Source organism: Taudactylus pleione, unplaced genomic scaffold (assembly GCF_031769625.1).
Source record: "Taudactylus pleione unplaced genomic scaffold, aTauple2 ptg001956l, whole genome shotgun sequence".
Classification (NCBI taxonomy): domain Eukaryota; kingdom Metazoa; phylum Chordata; class Amphibia; order Anura; family Myobatrachidae; genus Taudactylus; species Taudactylus pleione.
In genome coordinates, this window is record NW_028286352.1 from 1610068 (window position 1) to 1632691 (window position 22624).

At 45.1% G+C, this 22624-nt stretch overlaps 1 long non-coding RNA gene across 1 annotated transcript in view; it reads right to left on the minus strand.

Moving 5' to 3' along the window:
- Window positions 1-1595, minus strand: part of LOC148436098 (uncharacterized) — a 47719-nt gene extending 46124 nt beyond the window's left edge. The window contains exon 1 of the long non-coding RNA XR_015876503.1: window positions 1550-1595. This is a non-coding gene — a long non-coding RNA (uncharacterized LOC148436098). The remainder of the gene's footprint in view (window positions 1-1549) is intronic.
- Between the last annotated feature and the right edge of the window lie 21029 nt (window positions 1596-22624).

Below are 22624 nucleotides of genomic sequence, written 5' to 3' on the forward strand. Positions count from 1 at the left end.
GATGAAGAGAGCCGCAGTAACATCGCAGGCCATCGGCAGTATCACCAGGCCACAGGAACGCCTGGTTTAAGAGAGTTGGAAGGAGGGAGCTGCATTTACAGGCAACAGCGAGATCACCAGAGCGCAGGAAAGAGATTGGTCGGCTATTCAGGTAATTTGTCTAGGTGCTAAAGGAATGTTCTACATTTGAATATAATCTCTGTGACACTTGTCTGCATCTATGTACTCTTTCTTTTCTGCATATATTATATGTATATATATGTGAAAAGAGAGAGAGCGCAGATAGATAGCCACTGATGTGTTATACATTTAGCTTTATGTGTTATATGATATTTGCTATAAAAGTAAGTCTGAGATGATACATAGCAGCCTGTGGGTGAGTGGTAACAGGAATAATAGCTGAGCGGGTTGTATCATTACGTGTTACAGATGGACAGATGACCCAAATGATCCCGGCACTAATAGCCAAGGATCCCGGCACTAATAGCTGAGGATCCCTAGGAAAGTAGTCATGGCGGTCGCAGGCTGATACTGATCCCCGCGTCTCACAGCGTTCCACTTCTAGAGGGAGAGGACATCTGTCCATCATATGGTGATTAGTGTGAGTATCAGTGTCAGCGTTTGTTACTATGATAATATATAATAATTTCCACACCCTGGAGAAGGAGGACTCAGGGCACCCAGAGATCACCGGCCTCCTCTATAGCCTGTTTATCCATATATATCTCCTTCTATACTGTAGGCTATTGTGGACTATTAAGGCCATTGGACTAAAAGCTACTTTGGGGGATTGCAGGGGCGCAGGTAATTACAATGTTATTGTTCATGTATCATTTATTCTATTTTAATTCATTCTACATTTTCTATATTTTGGATGGAATTATCTTCTAACATCAGAAATGTCTGCAATGTCCCTTAGGCTGAGTACCGTGTCTCCTGCGTCCCATAGCAAAAAATGACTGATGTCACAGATCAGGGACGTAGCACGAAACTGCTTTTCCATGTAGAAAAATTTGGGAGGACCCAACAAATTTGTCACCCACTCCGGAGAATCCCCCTGCTCTTCCCAGAGCTGGGCATATACATGAAGAGCAGAACAGGGACCTTCACATGTGGATGGATCAGCAATGAGCGGCCCCACAGACAATGGCCCCCATAGCAGCCTGGATTGCTCAAGCAGTGGTTCACTAATTACATTTCAAATAAAAAAACAATAAAAACCCATCTAAGAGTCATCTGTTTATTTATGGAAAAGTGACACATTATACTTGCTGACTTTTGGTAAGAGCAGGGGGCGTGGCAATGTGATTCATTATCATAGTCCCACCCCATTAGAGTAATGATGAGAAGACACCATGCTGTGGGGGTGGGGCCATGATGATGCAATTTGCAACAATGTAGTGAAGTGGGCGGGGTCAGGGGTCAAAATGAAGAGTCTCCCAAACATTACTGGAGAGTGGGCAAATATGCAATATATTAGCAATGATATAACTAGTCATTTTTGGGCCCCATAGCAACATTTGTCATGTAAGTGAGCAGTCTCACTTACATGAACATGTTTGCAGAGAGAGGCAAGAAGATGGAGCAATTCCCAAATGCCAGATTGGATCCCAACAATTGTACAAAGTTCTGCATGTGGGGTTTGGTATTTATCCCTAGCATGATTATACCAACTGTCTGGAGGGAGGAAAAGTTAAAACACATTATATTTCTACAAAATACATCCTCAGAAAACACATTATATTTCTAGAAAATACATACAGCATCTCATTATTAGAAATAGGAAATGTTAATATATTATGCGGGGGGGGGGGGTGTTCATAATGTATAAATGTACCAAAGTTATTATCATGGCTGGAGGGGTTATTGGTATAAGATCAGGTATAGGATCGGGGTTTGTGATTTATCACAGATCTTCATGGAATGTGAGGGGAGCAGTACATTAACTTGTCATGCGAACATTGACATATTAGTAAAAAGAGTTACCATACAAAACTTTATGACCTTCCCATAAACTATTATATGTTCCCTGATCTGAGCATCTCCCTACATCTGTCTGTTGGATCATTTGCTAGTAGTCCTAATGGGCTATACATAACTATGCAGCAAGCCTCCCCTCACATGGCATCTTCTCAAACAAATAATTAACCCTGCAGCTGGATATTACACCAGGGTCTATCACAGATCACCATGAAGGTAAATAAAAGAAATACACTAAATAAATACAAAGGGTTACATATTGCCTGTTATCTATAACATAATTACAACACCTCCTATAACCCTTCCCTCCCATTGCCTAAACCTAACCCTCCCCATTTCATTGCCTAACCCTCCCACTCCCATTGCCTAAACCTAAGCTTCCCCCTAGTGCCTAAGCCTCTCCCTCCCCTTCCGCTGCCTAACCCTATCCCTCACCTAGTGCCTAACCCTCCCCTCCCGCTGCCTAACCCTATCCCTCACCTAGTGCCTAACCCTCCACTCCTGCTGCCTAACCCTATCCCTCACCTAGTGCCTAACCCTCCCCTCCCGCTGCCTAACCCTATCCCTCACCTAGTGTCTAACCCTCCACTCCTGCTGCCTAATCCTATCCCTCACCTAGTGCCTAACCCTCCCCCTCTCCTGCCGCCGCCTAAACCTAACCCTCCTTCTAGTACCTAAACCTCCCCTCCCACTGCCTAATCCTATCCTTCACCTAGTGCCTAACCCTCCCATCACGCTGCCTAACCCTATCCTTCATCTAGTGCCTAAGCCTCTCCCTCCCCTCCCGCGGCCTAACCCTATCCTTCACCTAGTGCCTAACCCTCCCCTCCAACTGCCTTACCCTATCCTTCACCTAGTGCCTAACCCTCACCTAGTGCCTAACCCTCCCCTCCCACTGCCTTAACCCATCCTTCACCTAGTGCCTAACCCTCCCCTCCTGCTGCCTAACCCTATCCTTCATCTAGTGCCTAACCCTCCCCTCCCGCTGCCTAACCCTATCCCTCAGCTAGTGCCTAACCATAACCTCCTGCTGCCTAACCCTATCCTTCACCTAGTGCCTAACCTTCCCCTCCCGCTGCCTAAACCTAACCCTCCTTCTAGTACCTAAACCTCCCCTCCCGCTGCCTAACCCTCTCCCCCTCTCCTCCCATTTCCAAAACCTAACGCCCCCCCTAGTGTCTAACCCCTAGCCTCCCATTTCCTAACCCACCAATGCTGGTCCATGCAGAATGTTGACATTTCAGATCTCTACAATGAGAGAATACATGTTCAATGTCGACATTTCAACAGTGTTGACATAATAACGACATTGTGATTTTGAGTTTATGGATGTCAACATTATGGCCCTCATTCAGAGCCGCTCGTTAGCGGCAGTACGCTCGTTCACCGAACGAGCGAGAAAATGTTAATTCCTGTGCTCGCTCGAAAGTTCGCTCGTATCTGATCTTCCGACCCAAAGTCTCCCAACCCCTCCTCTAGCTAACGAACTAGCAAAATTGCGACCGGCCAACTCCCAATTTGGTTGCAGGGAACGCTCGCACAAGTACAAACCGGAAGTGGGCCTGTCAGATTTCGATTACCTGCTCGTTCATTCTGCATACATACTTTAATCGTACCATGCCAATCAATATATTAATTAGCTTAATTGCTCTTCACATGTTTGCAATCCGTTTTTTTTTGTGTATTTCAATAAACTTTATTGTTGTCAGTGGGTGTAATTTTACCCGCAGAATACGTACAGTTTCCACAATGGTTTTCTTTTTCCGAAAAACATGTTGTAACCAATTATCCTTTTGTTTTCGTGTGTTTAGGATATTCCTATTTTCAGATATAAATTTCTTTATTTAAATTAGCTTAAGCATCACTGCATGAAGCCTATCATAATTCACATTAGATTTTGGAGCCTGTAGGACACATGACTCATACAAGAACCAATACAATGGTTCCTGTTAATTTACAAAGTACATTAGCCAATCAAAAGTTTTCTCTGGCCTTTATTAAAAGTTTTTTGTAAAAAAAATCATTGCCATCATGAGAGCCTCCGCATTTACAAGACGGGAGCTGTTGGTCCTCACAGAGGTTATGGACCGGAGGATCACCAGCCAGCTTCCCCCCATCACCAACCGGGCCAAGCGATCGGCCTATGCGGAGGTTCGCCACCACCTGCGCTCCTTCGGCTCACGCCGTAATATAGGCCAATTAGAGCGCAGGTGGTCTGATCTGCGGTGCCGCACCCCCGCTTGCTGGCATGTTTTCGGCAGCGTATCGCTGCAAGTAAGTTTTTTTTTTTGGTTTGTCGGATTTGTTTTCTGCCCTATCTGCGTGTGCTTGTTTACAGTATAGCCCTGGTGTTTTTTGCGGCCCTATCTGCGTGTGCATGTTTGTTTCCAGTCTCAACCTGTTTGTTTGTTGCGGCCCTATCTACGTGTGCATGTTTGTTTTCAGTATAGGCCTGTTTTTTGACATGTCTGTGTGTGCATGTTTGTTTTCAGTCTAGCCCTGTTTTTTTTTTTTGGACATGTCTGTGTGTGCATGTTTTCATGTTTTAGAATGTTTGTTATTTTTGGGGTGTTGGAAACTTGGCTTCCACACCCCCCCTTCCCTAAAAAAATTAACATATTTTTCATTAATCATTTAGGGGCTGAACGCAGAATCCTGGCTCGACGCAGAGTTCGGCGCCGGGCTCGGCCCCTGCCGCCGATGACCAGCACGAGCCCATCTCCCCAACCTTCCCCCAATTCCCCCTCCACCCCTGCCCGGCCAATAGGTGAGGCCCCTCCCTCTCCCAATTTGCCCACCCCCAAAATTCACCCTCCCCTCCAACCCCCCCTCTCTTTTCTTCACCCTCCCCTCCACCACCCCCTCGATTTTCCGGCCCCTCCACAATTTCAGCCCTCTCCCCTCCCTCAACCCACCAGCACTGGCCCACCTCCGATGAGGAGGAGGATGGAGTTCAACTAAGACCATCCAGCCCAATGCCCGGTATGTTTACCTTTCTTTTTTGTAATAAATCATTTTGAATTGGATATACAATGTCTTGGATATTTTCCACTGATACATCTCACACATGTGAAAACACTCATTCTTTGGGTTTTGTGCTTAACCCTAACAAGGCTACTGTGTCCTTTTTGGTTCGCCTTTTTGTGTGTTCATTAATAAATTATTATTGATACCATCTTAGCATTTGCCAGGTTTTTTTTTTTACTCCAAACTGGATCTTGTTTGCAACTAGATTTATTTGTTTAGTTTGTTTTTTACACTTATAATGTAAGGTGGCATTTCATTAAGGATCCCTTTTTTTTATACCAACAGTGGACCAGAGGCGGATGCATGCTATGCAAGAGGGCTTGACCGCCTTGCGAGGCCACATTATTTCGATGCTCGTGGTCCTCGACCACATGTCGGCGCTCCTTCGGAGCTGATTTTTTGTTTGTTTGAATTTTTTTTTGTTTATCAAAATAAAATAGCGTTGTATGTTAACGAGTCTCATTTCTTATCTAAAAATATTTAATTGTTTAACCTTCCAGAAGTCCACTATTTGGTCATGTTCTTTAAAGTAAGGTAAATTAGATTGTACAAAGCGCTAGAAAGTATGTAAGCTGCCACATTAAACACCTCACCATAGCAATAGGTTTGTGGCTAAACCAACAGTTTGTGGTTTTTCTTGTGGTGGGTAATGTAAATAGAAACTGAAACCTGCTTAAGCCTCTTTTTTATCAAACTACTGATTCACCCTAAGACCTTTGTTGTTTTTTCTAAGCCACAAAGCATGTTCAAAGACTTTACAATTTCACCCATTACAGGATTCAGCATTATGAAAGGTGGCATTTTTGGAGACAGGTTACACGTGCTTGTAATGTGTAAATCAACAGTCTTTTTAACGTAAAACAAAACTTTAATACACAGCAAGCACAAACAGAAAGTGAATTGTGACAAGCAATTCACACAATGAAAACACACTACAAAAAACAACCTACACCAAACGCAAAAAAAACAAACACTCAAGAACTGTTGAAATAAGTAGCAGGCCAACATGATTCCACAAATGAGGCGAAGAAATTATTTTTCAAAAAGTTAGTTCCAATGTGGCCACATGTAGACAATTTAGTGGATCAGGTAGTAGGCATCGTTTTTACATGGTTTGAAAAGGAAGACAAGAACAAAAAATGAAAAACAAGATTAAAAAGGCACATTACAATCGTACATGTAGACATTGGGACAATTAAGTAAATGTTTGTCAATAATTACTTGAAAAATCGGGCCACCACATCATCGCGTATGGCCCCCCCACATACTGACCTCCGACCAACCTCGGGGGGGCCATCCTCAGGTAAGGCATCCTCTGGCTGCATTGGGACACCACTCCTTATGGCGATGTTGTGAAAGATCCCACACAGGACCACAATTTTCGAAACCATAGCCGGCAAATACATGAGTTCGCCACCAGAGCGGTGGAGGCATCTGAATCGGCCTTTTAAAAGGCCGATACAGCGCTCCACCACCACCTATACTCACTTTGTGGCCCTGGTGTGGGAGCCAAATAAGGAGTGAGCAGCCAGGGCGTGCAAGGGTAGCCACTGTCTCCTGTGAAAAAACAAACGAACAAACAAACAAATCAGGATCACTGTGTATCAAGCTTTGCATTGGTTACAACTAAAGGTCTCCATTTACCCAGAAGCCACGCATCACCAGCTTGTAGATTGTTTAATTTATGCCAAATCCCTGATTGCCGGATGACGAATGAGTCATGTGCACTCCCGGGTAATTTTGCATTCAGGGACAGGATCTGGAGGGAGGCATCACATACCACCATTACATTAAGGGAGTGATAGTGCTTTCGGTTCCTAAAAATTGCCTCCAGCCGTGCTGGAGGCTGAAGTTGCATGTGAATACCATCCACAACCCCTATGATGTGTGGGAATCCAGTAATGTGGTAAAAATTGGCCTTCACCACACTAAGGGAACCCATATCCAATGGCATGTTAATAAAATGATGGAGGTGCTTGAAAAGGGCCTCCATCACTGCCCTCAGGATCCTTGAAAATGAGGATTGCGAGATTCCGGCCACTATTCCCACCGTGGTTTGAAAGGATCCTGAGGCACAGAAATGTAACACCGCCATTAATTGCGTAAGAGGTGGTATTGCTGTAGGACTGTCAATTTGCCGCTCAAGATCACTCTCTATTAATGAGAGAGTGTCTATGATGATTTGTGGAGGAAGACGGTATCGTCGTAAAACCTCATCATCGGGCATTCAAAAAAGGGTGACATGTTCTAAATATCTTGGGCCTTGCACGCCTACGATGCCTACACCTGGGACGAGATTGAGGTTGGTCGGGTTCTGGAAGCATGGCCAAAACAATACGACCAACATCAACCTGAAATGGGAAGCCAGGGAGTTATTTTTTTTTAAAAATGTAAAGCAAATAATATACTTATCTTAGGTTACAAATCCAAAGATGCTTACATGCCGGGGTATGGTCATGAGTGCAACAACCTACATTTTCAAAAATGAAATTCCGGTTAGTTTTTGAGTTGGACATATTTGATTCTTTAACCCCCCAAAAAATGCGTTAAAATATAAGGGGGAGAACACATTTTTTAGAAAATGAAACCTACATTGAGAGGCCCAAAACAAATGGCCAAAATTAAACCCCAAAAAAACATTAGTGCGCTAAATAGTTCGCATTTGGCGAAGGAGAATAAGGAAACATTAGTGCGCTAAATAGTTCGCATTTGGCGAAGGAGAATAAGGAAACATTAGTGCGCTAAATAGTTCGCATTTGGCGAAGGAGAATAAGGAAACATTAGTGCGCTAAATAGTTCACATTTGGCAAGGAGAATAAGGAAACATTAGTGCGCTAAATAGTTCGCATTTGGCGAAGGAGAATAAGGAAACAGTACGCTAAATAGTTCGCATTTGGCGAAGGAGAATAAGGAAACATTAGTGCGCTAAAAAGTTTGCATTTGGCGAAGAATAAGGAAACATTAGTGTGCTAAATAGTTCGCATTTGGCGAAGGAGAATAAGGAAACATTAGTGCGCTAAATAGTTCACATTTGGCGAACGAGAATAAGGAAACATTAGTGCGCTAAATAGTTCGCATTTGTACATTGAAAAACCAAGGAAAAATATTTGCCAATAACTGACGCTATATTTAGTGCTAATACATGATAGTGACTTAAAAAAATAAGACATTAATGTGCCAAATATATGCGAAGACCCACACATCAAATTCTTCAAATAATGTTAAATACAAACTTACCAAAAGTCGAACAATAAGTCACAGTCCAAAAACTTCTCTGGGGCAAAGCCAAAATAACTGGAAACAAAAACAAAAAATAAATAAAGAAATTCGGCTTGTAGATCCCTTAATTTTTAAAGGACAGGTAAAAAATACTCACTCCCAAAAAAAACAACAAACAAAATATCCGCACTAAAAAAAAAACGAACGCAAACTAGCCAAAAAAAATAAAGCAACAACTCCACCTCCAAAAAAAGCCTCACAACCACTAATCCCGCCAACAATCCACGACTACACACGATACCTCCAACAATCAACAACCGCCACCTCGCCTCGAGTCGCCCATATCCATAAATAGTCTTTTTTTTCCCGCTCAAATTAAGGACGGATCATAGGAGCGCACAATCAATGATGCGAACCAAAAATAAGGACGCATGTATAAATACGTCACGGAAAAGCCAAAACGGTCTGGCGTAGTTCAAGTTGTTTTGATCAAAATGTCTACAGACCAGCAAAACGATGGCCAAGAGGCGCCCGGTAAGTACTTCTCACTTTCTGATGAAAGAATTAGTTAGACCCCGAATTTAGAGACAGTTGGACATGTAAATGATAATATTTTATGATCTAAAAGGTGTGGAGGATGCCATGGAAGAGGCTGCTGGGCCGAGTAGTCCAACCAAAGAAACCAAAAAAAAAAAAGGCAGCCACAATTCACAAGAAAGGAGATGGAGGTTTTGGTTCAAATGTGTCTTGACACCCTGCCACAGGCAGATCAGAATATGGGTTCAAGCCAGAAGTGCAAAATGTGGGCGGAGATAGCCAGTGCTGTCAATAAAGTGGGTGAGTTTGAACGTCTACCCCGGGATGTCAAACGCCGGTACGTAAAAGCTCTATTTTTAATATAAGTGGTTACAGGCCCAAATACTGCAGGAATAATGCTTTTTTTTTTACCCACAGATGGACCGATTATAAATATTGCCTGAAGCAAAAACTGGCAGAGAGGGCTAGGCATTCAAGGGGGACAGGTGGGGGTCCCACCCCTGTGTCATTGGAGCTGAATGACTTGGAAGAGCTGGCACAGGGGTGTGTGCAGTATGAGGTGTTTGGCGTGTCCAACATGGATACGGACATGCCAGACTTTGCGGCTCCTCATGTTGTTAAGTTACCAACTCTGAAATTTGTTTGTGACAATATGTATATTGTAATGTTCCTCTTTTCTCATTTTTCTCACAGAGACACAAGCGGATGAGTCTGCTCCAGAGGGGAGCTTTGGCCGCAGAATTTCTGCTGGCTCTGCAGGGGAGGAAGCAGTAGATCCGGCTGGGGACCCTGCAGAAGCCAGTCCAGGGCAGTCCCCCTCGCAGGCAGTGGCCCTCCTCACGGATCTCAATTTTAAATCGGATCACCACACGGAGATTCTGCTGAGGATGGACGCCAGTCTGCTACGGGTGGCGGAGGCCATGGAGCAAAATGCTGCGGCCAACGTGACCATTGGTCAGGCCCTAGCGGAAAATACCAGGGCCAACATCCGAATTGCCAATGCCCTGGAGCAGCTCGTTCGCCAGCACATGGTGGAGCCGGCCTCCCTTCCTGTCGGAACATCAGGATCCTCTACCTCTGGCACAACAACAGCCATCCCTCCAAATGTGCCTAGTCCTCTGCCTACTCCAGAGGCCACATCTGCCTCTGGAGAGGCCAGCAAAAGGACATCCCGGACCCGGTCAGGCTCCCACCCTACCCCAGCCAAACGGGGCAAAAAGAAATGACAGCACTGGCCAATTTTCCCACATTCCTTCTGCGCTTGACCCATATTCCTTAAGGGCCAAAACTTCCCTCTCCTTTCTTGTGAATTGTTTTTAATGTGTGTTATTTTATTTTGGCCAAATGCCATTCTTGATTTTTATTTCATTATGTCATTTTTTGTGACGTTATCCAGACCTGCAAACTGGCAAATGGCCTGGAAAAACAAAAAATGTGTTGAAAAAATTAAAAACATTCAAAATCTTCAACATTATATTGTGACATTATTCCAAAAATGGATTTTAGGTAATCCCGGGGCCAAAAATAAAAAAAAAATAAAAAAAATCTAAAGGGTTAAAAACCATTTGGGAGTTTAAAGGCACACTTTTCCATTAAAAATGTTGGAGAAATTTCCGTGAACATTAAAAATGTAGCAAAAACACAAACATGATGACAATATTGTTGCAATAACATAAACCCAAAATATAAAAAAATGTTGACACCAAAAATGGTACGCTAATTGATTGTCTAATCCGGAAATTAGCAGCTGAGTATTTCACCTGCGCACGGTTTTGTCCTTCCACCAAAAAACTAGTTGCTGAACACATTACAAGCAAGTTTTGTAATCAAAGTTGATTGCTTGTGTGTTTAAAATTAAAACATCGATGAAACATCGAAGAGGCACGGGGAGGGGGACGAGACCATCGCCATTGTGGTAGAGTATACCAGACCCCAAGCTGTGCGAGCAGTCTGAACGGAAAGTGGATCAGACAGTGACGTATGACTCGGTCCGATCACATTTGCCGTTCGCATGAGATAATTTAAGGACGCCCACAAAATGCCTCGACACGCCTGCGTTTTCCCATCTCCACCCCCGTCACCGCCCAAAAACGGCCTGTTCTGTCAAACACATTTGACAGGTCACTTCCTGTTCGCTATTTGACGAACGACTAAAAAAAAGATCGCAATCAGCCGTACGCACATGCGCTGTGTAACACCGGCGCATGCGTGGTTTCACAACATCGGAACGCTACGAGCGTACTGCTGCTTACGAGCGGCTCTGAATCAGGCCCTATGACTGCAATAAAAATTCCATACTGACCAAGGGGTATAATCACTAAAGTGAAAGTTTTTAGAAGTGTAGATGTTGCAACCAATCAGATTCTACTTAACATTTAACTAGCACCTTCTAGAAGATAATAGCTAGAATCTGATTTTTTGCTATGGGCAACATCTCCACTTCTAAAAACTCTCAAATTTACCCCCAACACTTACATTTCACTCTTCAATTGTCAGCTGGGGGCTATTACACATGGGAACTCAGCCCTTCAGTTTCCCAACCTTTAGTGGCATCTGTGTCCTGGCATGGGTGGTTGTCTTGCATACCTAACATTCCCGCTAGGCTGTTTTAGCGGGGCGCTGCGCCCTGCCCTCCTTCTGGAGGGCAAAAAGCGCCCTGTCCTCACCGCGCAACGCATCGCTAAGACAGCCTGCGGGTGCCGTCTTCACCCGCAGGTCGCAGGTGGGGAAATGTGCTGTGACCTGGTCACCGCTGGTGAATAGACGCTGGGCGCACGCATGCGCTCAGCACCTATTCTACCTATCAGCAGTGCTTGGGGGCTGCCCGGCATGTCCGTAAGTGCCGGGACACACCCCCAAGAGTGACGAAAAGGTGACGCATCTTATAGACATGCCCCTTTTCAATGGCCATGCCCCTTTTACTGGTGCTGAGGTGCACTCTCCAGCTCCAGCGCCCTGCCTGCCACCAGAGCTAGAGTGAACACTACATACCCCAGTACTGATATTAAGCCCCTCATGGGAGTTACCACAGTTAGCGCCCCCGAATGTAAATATACACAAGTCCTGTAAATGAACGTGTTTTACCACTAGGAGGAAAAACACAGGTCAGATTCTCCTGCTCATTACACAAGAGTGCACAATGGTCTTTACCAGATGCTTACTGGGGGGTTATTATGTAGCAAACAAATAAAACTGTCAGCATTGTACTGCCAATATCTACAATCCATGATCAGCCCAGGTCTGGTACAGCCTCGATTTGGTAACAAACAATTAGCATTCCCAAGATGTATCAATATCTGGGCTGAAATGCACTTGTCTGTCTTCCAGCAACAATCTGATGCAGCTGCCAGGGTTATACTGTACAGCATGTTCCAGAGCTGGATAACCGACTAAACGGTACAGGCGCCCGCATAGGAGGCACCCAAGGGTCCCGTCTGTTTCCTGCTGTTTTTATCTTCAAGCATTTATTGATTTATTTTTACTTCACGTCTCTCCCTGGACATGAAGATAGGGGGGCGGAGTCATGCAGTCAACGCAGTGCTGCGCACAAGTCCTCATGGAAGGAACGACAGACTTCAGTGAGCCACCTGGGCTTATATGAGAAACTGCTCACCACTGCGCTACCACTCTGCAGTGGACTTTCCCTAGTATAGCCTCACTGAGCAAATGCAAGTACAGGACAAGTCTAATGGCTGCACAAATAAATGTAACGGTATGACCTCAATTCATTGGCGTAACTTCATCCCAGGTGCCCAAAGGCAAGATAAATGTTGGTGCCCCCCCAAATTAAAATGTACCACCCCCCAGCACATATGCCAGCCCCAGCTGCCGCCCCCCTATGCAGTTCCCCTAGTAGTGGTCCCCCTGTGCAGTGCCCTCTGTAGAGATCCCCTTATGCAGTGCCGCCTATGTAGTGCCCCCCAGTAATGGTCCCCCTATGCAGTACCTCCATTAGTGGTCCCCCTTTGCAGTGCCCCAGTAGTAAGGGCCCCTGTATTCCCCCAGTAGTAAGGGCCCCTGTAGTGCCCCCAGTAGAAAGCCCCCTGTAGTGCTCCCAGTAGTAAGCCCCATTAGTAAACTCCCTGTAGTGCCCCCAGTAATGCCCCCTGTAGTAAGCCCCCGTAATCTCCACAGTAATACCCCCTATAATGCCTCCGTAATGCCTCCTGTAGTGCTCCCAGTAATGCCCCCTGTAGTAAGCCCCAAGTAATGCCCCCTGTAGTGAGCCCCCAGTAATGCCACCCAACAATAACCCCTGTAGTGAGCCACCAATAAAGCCCCCTGTAGTGAGCCCCCCCCGTGAGCGCACACAAATACAAAAAAAAACAAAAAAACAATACTTACCTGAAACCCCGCTCCAGTGCAGCTGCATTCCGTCCCCAGCGCCCACTCCTCGGAACTATGGGAGTGACGTCATGAGGAGTGAGCGCCGTTCTTCCGGCTACCACTGGGGGAAAAGACGGAGCCGAGCGCCCGGCAAATAGGGGGTGCGACCGCACCCCCTGTATTGATGCCGCTGGAGGTGGAGCGCCGATCAGCGGCGCTCCATCTCCATAGCAGTAGCAGGAACGGCCCGGGGGACAATGGAGCCAGGTGCCCCCTTAAGGGCTGAAGCCCGGCGGCAAATTGGGAATTCCACTACTGCATCAATTATATACTGGAGATATGTGTGTACAGGTTTGAGAACGTAGCAGAATTTCTGTACACACCAGTGGATCAGGGCCGGTGTTACCATTAGGTAGCGTTAGGCTCCTGACGGGCGTCGTTGAGGTGACTGAGGTCTCCAGCATAAAAATGAAAGAAGTCCCAAAAAGAGACGTCCTTTTGCTACTTAGTACTGACAGCAGAAGTGGATTATATATTAGACAGCTGCTGCCTTTCCCCTCCTCTTCTATTCATGCCTGGCTGGCTCAGGCCAGTAGCAGGGTCCGTCCTCTTCCCCTCTCCCCCTCTTGGAAAGGGCAATGTGTAATATTTTGTATATACAGTATGTCTGTGTATAAATAACGTGACAGAAAATTCCCTTGCTTTGGGATAGAGAACTCCAGATAAGCAACATTTTATTAAATATCTGTTATGGGTTAGGCCCCTATGTACTACAATCCGCATTTCAAATGTGGTTATAGTGTGACATTTTCGCCGTAATTTGCATTGTGAATTTAGGAAATATCACAGGAATGTATCAAAAATCACATGCCGGGACAGAGCTTGCGATAAAGCTCTGCACTGTGAATTCCCTCTGCACACTTCTCACTGTATTATTCACAGGCTCATCAACCCCCTGACCACGATCCCCCCGAAGCAATGACCCCCTCCTGTTCAGCTAACCCTTACCTACCTGGTGATCGGTGCGGTCTTCAGGGGCTCTAGTCAGCTGGTCTCTGGGCTCCTGCACTATGACCCTGGTCAGCTGCTCTATGCTGCAAGCTGAGATACTGGCATAGAGCAGCTGACTAGGGGTCACAGTGCAGGAGCCAGAGAGCAGCTGACCGGAGCCCCTGAGGACCTCACCAGATCACCGATCTCCGGTCCTTGGATGCCGGTAAGTGTTTGATGATTTTTTTAACTGTTTATTTTTTTAAAGTGATCAGCTTGTGGTCTATTTATACTACACATCTGATCACAGGGGCCGGCTCCCGGCCGAGCAGGAGTTGTGGAAACGGGAAAGCCTGGAAAACGCCATCGGATGACGTTATTATCACAGGAAATTCCCTGTTATTTTTTCACAATGTATTTTTAGTAAATCCGAGTAAAGCACACTTCCCATTACAAGTATGGGAAATGTGATCTGTTTACTAAATATGCTAATTGAATGGCTTGGGGTAGTTTTCCATGAATATTGCTCCAGAAGCCCTTTAATGCATTAATGTGAAACTAAATTAATGCAAAAAGTGTGAAAACACAATTTTTCACTTTTGTTTTAGTAAACAAATATTGATAAATAGCACCCTTTATGAGCACAAAATTATTTTATAATACTTCACTAGATGGCGCTTTTTCTAACCCTTGTGTAGCGACCAATTCTTCAAGGCAGGAACAAGGGGAAGTGTATTTTCAAGCAATTGTCTAAAACCACAGTCGACAATCCGCCGCTTGCAAGTTACCGGTGGCTCGTGGCTGCATTCATTGTAGCTCATCTGACGGCGATGGGGGCAGCACTGCGGTAGCTCGCCTTACAGCGACGAGGGAAACACGGCGGTAGCTCGCCTTACAGCGACGGGGGAAGCACGGCGGTAGCTCGCCTTACAGTGACGGGGGAAGCACGGCGGTAGCTCGCCTTACAGTGACGGGGGAAGCATGACGGTAGCTCGCCTTACGGAACTGAGCTCACGGCGCGCAAGCCGTGCTAAGGATGTCATACACGACGTGGCGGCAGTGCATGACAATTACTGCCAGCAGGCTCGCCGCTGACCATGTGTATGTAAGAGCAGCGCTGACACTTGTTTGGTGGGAGTGTGGGACCAGACCATCCTCTGTCCCACCTGCCGCCATTATACAACAGCTCCCTGCTCCCCACCGACAGCTCTCAACAGACACAGATTGGGCACTTTGAAGGGGATGTGGGACCTGGCCATCCATCTGTTCTGCCTGCACAAATAATCCAGAAGCCCCCTGCTCCCTTCTGACCACTCTCCATGAGCATCACAGTACAGATCGGGAACTGTGAAGGGGATGTGGACCTGTGTCCATCCATCTGTTCTGCCTGCACAAATTATTGTTGATTTTCAATGAAAAATGTGGTTATTAGTCAGATTTAAGCTTTCAAAAAGAAGATGTGGTTCTTCAAGACGTCTCATTTTTCTCAAGTAGCTCCCACCCCAATCAAGGTTGGAGACCACTGGTGTAGCCCCTCATACACAGTTTGTTTATTTGTAAAACAAAATTACTATTTCTTTAAATAACAATGTTTCCCCAAAGGCAGAACAGAGCAAAAAAAAAAGATGCCTTATTGTGATATACTTTTCATGATAACTTGTTTAAGATTTTGTCTTTGTCCCATTATGTAAATACCACAATTACCCATCTCCCTACATGGCACCTGCCCACCAGCTTTACCTGCACATTCCCCTCTGGATGTATCTTAGTAACATTTTTCTTATTACAGTAATACTGTGGGGTACAATAGTGAGAGAGCAGCTGGTGGTCAGGGGAAATGTGACAGAGTAACTGGTGGGCATGGGGCAGTGGCGTATCTATAATGGGTGCAGTGTGTGCGGGGCACATGGGCCCCCGAGTCCTGGGGGGCCCCGCACCGCACACCCTGCACCCATATTATTTTAAACTTACCTGTCCATGGTCCCGCGTCCGGTGTCAGCGCTGCTCAGAACACCGGAAAATGGCGTGTTCCCCCCCCAAAAGAGTAACCAGCCCTGGGCTTTTACTGACCCAGTGCTGTGAGTGCTTAAATTCAGGGGACAAACGACGTAGGGGTCCCCCGTACTTAAGCACAACCAGCACTGGGCTAGTCAGGCAGAGCCACATACAGACAGTCACAGAGCGTAGTGTGCGCTATATCTGTGTCTCCACAAGCTGCACTAATAATAATCTCACCCCTCTATGATATATCTGGTTATCTATTAGCTGCTCTGCACGGTTCACTGCAACATATTCTTATTGTAACATTTTATCATTAGTAAGACTGAGTAACAGGCATCTTACATGTGGGATTATACTACAATTATTTAAATACAGTAGTAAGGAATATTTCCACCATAGTATCTGCAGTTATCTCTCTCTCTCTATATATATATATACACTGTATAAACAGTCAGGTCCATAAATATTGGGACATTGACAGAATTTTCAGATTTTGGCCTCTATTCACCACCACAATGGTTTTGAAATTAAACAAACAAGATGTGCTTTAACTGCAGACTTTCAGATTTAATTTGAGGGTAATTACATCCAAATCGGGTGAACGGTGTAGGAATTACAACAGTTTCAATATGTGCCTCCCACTTTATAAGGGGCCAAAAGTAATGGGACTATCAACTCAAAAGCTATTTCATGGACAGGTGTGGGCTATTCCCTCGTTATTTCATTATCAATTAAGCAGGTAAAAGGTCTGGAGTTGATTCTAGGTGTGACATTTGCATTTGGAATCAGTTGCTGTCAACTCTCAATATGAGATCCAAAGAGCTGTCACTATCAGTGAAGCAAGCCATCATTAGGCTGAAAAATGAAAACAAACCCATCAGAGAGATTGCAAAAACATTAGGTGTGGCCAAATCAACTGTTTGGAACATTCTTAAAAAGAAAGAACGCACCGGAGAGCTCAGCAACACCAAAAGACCCGGAAGACCACGTAAAACAACTGTGGTGGATGACAAAAGAATTATTTCCCTGGTGAAGAAAAACCCCTTTACAACACTTGGCCAAATCAAGAACACTCTCCAGGAGGTAGATGTATATGTGTCAAAGTCAACAATCAAGAGAAGACTTCACAAGAGTGAATATAGAGGGTTCACCACAAGATGCAAACCATTGGTGAGCCACAAAAACAGGAAGACCAGATTAGAGTTTGCCAAACAACATCTAAAAAAGCCATTACAGTTCTAGAACAACATCCTATTGACAGATGAGACAAAGATCAACTTGTACCAGAGTGACAGGAAGAGAAGAGAAGGAAAGGAACTGCTCATGATCCAAAACATACCACCTCATCAGTGAAGCATGGTGGTGGTAGTGTCATGATGTGGGCATGTATGGCTGCCAATGGAACTGGTTCCCTTGTATTTATTGATGATGTGACTGCTGACAAAAGCAGCAGAATGAATTCTGAAGTGTTTCGGGCAATATTATATGCTCATATTCAGTCAAATGCTTCAGAACTCATTGGACAGCACTTCACAGTGTGGATGGACAATGACCTGAAGCATACTGCAAAAGCAACCAGAGAGTTTTTTAAGGCTAAAAAGTGGAATGTTATGCAATGGCCAAGTCAATCCCCTGACCTGAATCCGATTGAGCATGCATTTCACTTGATGAAGACAAAACTGAAGGGAAAATGCCCCAAGAACAAGCAGAAACTGAAGACATTTGCAGTAGAGGCCTGGCAGAGCATCACCAGGGATGAAACCCAGCGTCTGGTGATGTCTATGCGTTCCAGACTTCAGGCTGTAATTGCCTGCAAAGGATTTGCAACAAAGTATTAAAAAGTGAAAGTTAGATTTAGGATTGTTTAGTTTGTCCCATTACTTTTGGCCCCTTAAAAAGTGGGAGGCACATATAGAAACCGTTGTAATTCCTACACCGTTCACCTGATTTGAATGTAATTACCCTCAAATTAAATCTGAAAGTCTGCAGTTAAATCACATCTTGTTTGTTTCTTTTCAAAGCCATTGTGGTGGTGAATAGAGGACAAAATATGAAAATTCTGTCAATGTCCCAATAGTTATGGAACTGACTGTATATACATATATATACACTGTGTGTGTATATATATATATATATATATATATATATATATATATATATATATAGCAAGTGAGACCAGATCCCCTTTACCTAGGTTACCGCTATGGGACAGGTCTTCCGGGTCCCTGGGACACGTGACGCAGTTGTGTCACGTGTCTCTGGCTGTCCACTGCACAGGTTTGGTGCTTGACACACGCCCCTCGCATCACGCGCCGTCATTGGTTTCTTTGCGGCATGACGTTTTGCGGGCGGTACCTGTATCCTGCAGTCTTAGATGAACAACCGTTCTTGCCCGGTATGTGTAGCCCAGAACGAGTCTTGGCTCCCCGGCACCAGGTGAGAGTGTTAATTATTTGTCTGATTCGGCGCCCTTTTCTCCTATTTTTAGGTCAGGTTATCAGATTCAGCTTGTGCTCATGATGAAGGTGGTTGTACCACCGAAACGGCCGTCGGGCGCTTCACCCAGCATTCTGCATTAGGTCACCAGGCATTGTTGAAATTCTACTGCATCGCAGATGTGACATGCAAGTGTATTTTTTTCCCGATGTAATTTGGCTGTATTTCACTAATACATGTTTTTTTCATTGACTACTCGTTTGGTGTGCTGACTTCAGAGGTTGGTTTCCCCTCTCTTGATGAAGGGGATCTGGTCTCACTTGCTATATATATTATTAAGGAGTTTAGGCACCCCTTGTTGCTCACTTAAGTGTTTGCAGTTCTTTCCCGGAATTTGATATATATATGCGCGATTTAGATTGTACAAGGGTTAATATTGAAAGACACGAGATAACGTATATATACTTTTTCCGAAGATCGTTTATTAATATATTTAGACATTGAGTAAAGACATCACACACTGTATATTTTAATTTATCTAATATTTCCTTCTCTCACTTTTTTATTTACATATACATATTAAAATATAGTTAAAATACAACTTTTATTAACAACTAGTGCACCACAGTTGAAAATTCCAATCCTGTCCTCTCATTGTTTAATGACAGGATGTATATACAATAGCCGTTACATCAATAATCACACACGTGTCTGCCCCCCGGTGACTTACAGCTGTAGTGCAGCTTTTTTTTCCTGGTTTGAGATCAGTGTCCTGTATGGACCCGTCCCTTGGCCCTGTTTGGTGAGTGAGAAGTGGCTCCCCTCCCTCAGATGAGTTTAGTGGAGGTAGCCAGCGTCCCGCACACCTTCCAGCTGGTGTTCTGATCCTGAACACAGGCCGCAGACAGCAATGCGCAAGCTGCTCTCTCATTCCAACTTATCCTTCAGTTTCGCTTGGTGTGTGTGTGTGTGTGTGTGTGTATATGTGTGTCAGGCTCACCACTGTGTGTGTGTGTGTGTGTCAGGCTCACCATTGTGTGTGTGTGTGTCAGGCTCACCATTGGAAACAGCCGGTGTCCAACACCTTCTGCAGTAAGTCCTCGAATATGGGAAGGTAAGTATGGAAGTAGTCCCTGATGCATTTCACCCTCAATTTAGAGGGCTTCCTGCGTATCTCTTTTACAATAAAATATAATTAAACATCAAAGCGCCATCAATGTATAAGGGCCATGGAAAGAATAGACTGGAAACCCCGGATTTATCAAGCGGTGGTTTTGAAAAGCACAGTAGAACCTTGCTACAGTTGTGACCAATGGGATGCAGTCATCACTAACAGCGGTACACCTACACCAGGGTAAGACCGCTCCGGGAGGATGGCCTGATGAAAGGGCTTTAAATACAGCTCTGAAACATTGATGTAACACACAGGGCTCAATGTGATTATTCCAAGTTGTCCAGAGTGCTGCTTTTCACATTATATATATATATATATATATATATATATATATATATATATATATATATATATACACACACACACTGGCCAAAATTGCGGACACTTTTTGTAATTTTAATGTTTTTCAACTTTGAATGCTTTTAAAAACTGTTACACTTCATGCAGTGCAATGATTCATATATCAAATTAAAGGAAATTTAATGCTGAATTCAACACAATACACAGAGGTCAAATATTTGCAAGTTGTGCAGTGAAAACAACACTTAGGGTTAAAATCCCTGTGTACTTATGATGTTACTGTCCTATCAGTATTTCGTTGGGTATCCTTTATTTTACAAGACAGCAGCACAGCGACGTGGCATTGAGCCAACCAGTGTTTGGAGCTCTTCCTTCTATATTATGTGGTGCCATGAGACAATTATAGCCTCAATTAATTGTCTTTTATTGGATGGACGCCTCAGTTGTACCAGTTTTTTCAAATGGAACCACAAATGTTCTATGGGGTTCAGGTCTGGGCTGTTTCCTGGCCATCCCAGCACCTGTATGTCATTCTCCATAAACCACTGTTTGCATATCCATGCAGTGTGGCAGGGAGCCGAATCCTGATGGGAAAAAAATGAGGCATTATCTGGAAAAAAGATCCCTGATAGAATGTAGACGTTTTGGTTGTAGGATGGTGTCGATGTACTTTCTGCTGCCCAGTATGCCATTTATGACATAAAGGCGACCTACAGCATCTGCTGTCATACATGCCCAGATCATAACACGTGGAGGATTCTTTGTTGTTGCTTGAATGCAATCTGGATGTACCTCTTCCCCGATATTTTCTCCCATCACTGCCTAATATCGATATCTTAGTTTAGTCACTCCATATCACTTGATTCCACTGAGCTTCTGTCCATGCAATGTGTTCTTTCGCCCACTGTATTCATTTCTGCCGCTGCTTTTTATTCAGCAATGGCTTTTTTCGGGGAATCCTACCTTTTAGGCCAACCTCCGTTAAGCTGGCCACACACTAGAACAACTTACATCCAACCAGCCAACTTGTTGATTGGTTAGAATGAAAATCTGGTAAGGAATGTGAGTAAATGATGATCAGCAATTTGCTCCTAAATGCCAGAAAACAGATGAAAATGGTCGTCAGACAAGTTTGTTAAATGTTTGATCTAAACTACCGTATATACTCGAGTATAAGCAGAGTTTTTCAGCACATTTTTTGTGCTGAAAAGCACCCCCTCGGCTTATACTCGAGTCATGCCCGCATGGTACGCTGCTGAGTAGCGTACCATGCGGGCCGCGGTGCAGACTGTCTCACTGTGACACAGCCTGCACCGCGTGTGTAGCGCTGACCGGACGGAGTTCGGTCAGCACTACACACTGCTAAACACACAGCCGCTGGAGCCGGCAGCTATGTGTTTGGTGTAATCAGCAGCCGCTGAGAGTCTGTCAGACTCTCAGCGGCTACTGCTGCTCCCACTGCGGGAGCCATCTTCCGGCTCCCGCAGTGGGTAATGGGAGAGACGTCGTCATGACGACGTCTCTACCATTATGCAAAGCGGCAGAGGAGCCTGTAGCAGCGTCGGGACCAGGAGTGGGGTTACAGGTAAGTGGTTTTTTTTTTTACATTTCTTTCTACTGGTGGGGCTACAACCGGGGGGTACTACCAGGGGGGGATATCGCTTCTGGGGGCACTACCAGAGGGGGGGGATTAATAATGGGGGAACTACCAGGGGGGGATGTTGCTACTGGGGGCACTACCAGGGAGGGGGGAAATACTGGGGGCACTACCAGGGGGGATGTTGCTACTGGGGGCACTACCAGGGGGGATGTTGCTACTGGGGGCACTACCAGGGGGGGTTAATACTGGGGGTACTACCAGGGGGGGATATTGCTACTGGGGGCACTACCAGGGGGGGGTTAATACTGGGAGCACTACCAGGGGGGGATGTTGCTACTGGGGGCACTACCAGGGGGGGATATTGCTACTGGGGGCACTACCAGGGGGGGGATTAATACTGGGGGCACTACCAGGGGGGGATATTGCTACTGGGGCACTACCAGGGGGGTATTACTACTGGGGGCACTACCAGGGGGGGATATTACTACTGGGGGCACTACCAGGGGGGGGGGTTACTACTGGGGGCACTACCAGGGGGGGATTACTACTGGGGACAGTACCAGGGGGGGATTACTACCAGTAGCTGCTGCATTTCCCACCCTAGGCTTATACTCGAGTCAATAATTTTTCCAGTTTTTCGTGGTAAAATTAGGTACCTCGGCTTATATTCGGGTCGACTTATACTCGAGTATATACGGTATTTGTTCAAACAACAGTTTTTGTCCATTTTCCAGCATATAGGAACAAATTGCTGATTGTTATTTGCTTCCATACCTAACCAGATTTTCATTCCAACCGATCAACTAGTTGGCTGGTTGGACAGATAATCTTTAGATGTGTGGCCAGCTTTAGTCTTCTCCGTACCGTTCTTCCACTGACAAAAACACTAGTTGCACTCAGCTCACTGCTAATGGCCGCAGTTGACATCCATCTGTCCCTGATGCAAATTCGTTTTATTCTCCTATCATCAACAGCTGATGTGCACTTTTTCCGACCATTTCCTTCTTTGTTTGGTATAGATTGTGTTTACTGAT